Genomic DNA, 2,313 nt, shown 5'->3' on the forward strand with positions numbered 1-2,313 from the left:
TGTTGCTGCCTTTGTTCTTTCTCAATAAAAGGTTATGGAAAATGATAATCCAGGTATCAGTCCAACAGGCTGAAGCCCCATGATCCCATAAACTATCTTTCTCTTGTTTTTCTTTTCATCTGCGGGCACCTTGTTCTCGGCACCTGTCACCCCAGATGGAAACTATACACTGAGAGGATGGATGGTATTTTCTGCACTGGAAAGAAGGTTGAGTGTGTCTACTGGTTCACAGATGTATGAGGTTTATGTGTCTCTCTTTTTCATCTTCTGGTGTCTCAGGAGGCTTGGGTTTTACCTTGGAGAGGTGAATCCAACTATCTATTTCCTGTACCTTAATGGAAGAATGAATGCCTAATAGGGTTGTGTAAGGGTCTTTCTATTTGGGTGTGAGTTGGTCCTAGGGCCCATCCTCCTTCTGGGTCTTAATTAGGACCTGATCACCAGGGCGGACTTTGGGCTGACATTTATTGTTAGTCCCTTGGAGTTGAAGGGCCTGACTTCCATAGACCTAGAGGGCCTATTGGAAGGTTTCCAGATAGGTCATATGTTGAGGGAGCTGGGAGATTTCAATGCCAGTGAGTCAGTTGTCAAAAAGGGCCTCCCATAAAGCACCTCAAATGGGCTGAGCTTATTTGCATTTGGGGCTGCCCAAAGTCTCATTAAGGCCTTTGGAAGGAGATCTAGCCACTTAAGGTGGTGGTTTTTAAAAAAAATTATTTTTATTTTTTTCCATAGCTTGGCTTGTGTTCACTTGGGAGTTTGATTGGCCCTCTCAACCTTTCTTGATGAGTGGAGTCTCCATGCAGAGTGGAGATGATTCATTCCCAATGCTTTGGTGACTCCCTGTGTGATCTGGGATGTGAAAGAGGTCCATTATCACTCTGGATAGACCCAGGAAGCCCAAACCTACGGACTACCTTAACCACATACCAGTTTATCTGGAGTGTAACTTATCCTGAGCCTTTCTTGGGCAGATGTCATTTCAACCAGTCAATTCTTATATTAAGTAAATTTGATACAGCTGTCATTTTGATATTCCGTGTTATATTGTCTTGTAAAAATTAATGAAAAAATTGGAATTTTCAGTCATACTGTATTTAAATAATTGGACTGGTAAGTGGTTAAGGAAGACTTTTCCAACCTCCAAGCCCTGTTCTGATCTGGCAGGAAAACCTCTATCAACCCAGTAAAGGTGTTAGTCGTACCAAGAGGTGTGTGTACCCCTTGCACATAGGCATGTAGGTAAAACCTGTTTGCCGGTCTTTTCCAGGGAGGCCCCCACAGCTTTGCACTGCCTCAAAGGGGGATTGAGGAGGATGAGTTTGTGGGTTACAGAAGGCCTGGGTAACAATGTTATGGACTCCAGGCCCTACAAAGAGTCTATGTGCCTTAGCAGTGGTGGCATCTCACCCTAGGTGCTGTTGTTTTATTTTAGGAGATAGGGTCTTGCTATGTAGCCTAGGCTGTCCTTGAACTCATGGCTATCCTCCTGCCTCAGGCTCCTGAGCACTGAGATTACAGGTGTGCTCTACCATGCCTGGCTTGGCTGCTGTCCATTTTAAAGGTTCAGTTTCTGGCCTTCAGATTGCCTTATATAGAGTGTGGCTATTGCTCCAAAACAGGGTGTCCATATGCAGCAGAAACCTACTATTCCCAAGAAAGCTCTCAGTTGCTACTTAGGTTCAGGAGAACTCAGATGGCAAATTGCCTCTGTATTCCTTAAGAACAATTGTCTTTGTCCTGTCATTACAACATATCCCAGATATGTCACATTTTATTGAGAAAACTGTGCCTTATTTGGGATACTTTGTAACCCCCTTTCTTTAGAAAATTGAGAGCATTAATGGTGTTTTGTCAGATAACTCCTTAGTGGGGTTACACATGACGAGGTCATCTACATACTGTAATAGGCCCCCCTTTTAAAACTTATATATTTCAGGTCTTGAGCTAAAGTCTGTGCAATAATTAGAGGCTATCTCTAAAACCCTGAGGCAAGAGAGTCCAAGCTGCTGGTCTTGTTTATGGTAAACAAATCCTCCCATTTGAAAGCAAACAAGTATAATACTTGGAGTTAGGATCCACAGAGATAGAAAAGAAAGCATCCTTGAGATCCAAGACAGTGAACCATTTAGTGTTGCTGAAGTCTGTACTAAGAGGGTATATGGGCCTGCTATTAATGGGGGAACAGGTACCACTGCCTCACTGATGGCTCGGATATTCTCCAGATGGTTTACTTATTAGTAAAACAGGTGTATTGCACAGAGATTGGCATGTAACCCTGTGGACAAAAACTTAGCAATAATATACTTTAGC

General features: G+C 43.1%; 1 long non-coding RNA gene across 4 annotated transcripts in view; it reads left to right on the forward strand.

Moving 5' to 3' along the window:
• The window catches only part of LOC106147237, a 73,352-nt gene that overhangs the window by 698 nt on the left and 70,341 nt on the right, over nucleotides 1-2,313 (forward strand). The gene's annotated exons all lie outside the window — the stretch shown is intronic.

This window comes from Chinchilla lanigera, unplaced genomic scaffold (assembly GCF_000276665.1).
Source record: "Chinchilla lanigera isolate Chin_1 unplaced genomic scaffold, ChiLan1.0 scaffold00007, whole genome shotgun sequence".
NCBI classification, from domain to species: domain Eukaryota; kingdom Metazoa; phylum Chordata; class Mammalia; order Rodentia; family Chinchillidae; genus Chinchilla; species Chinchilla lanigera.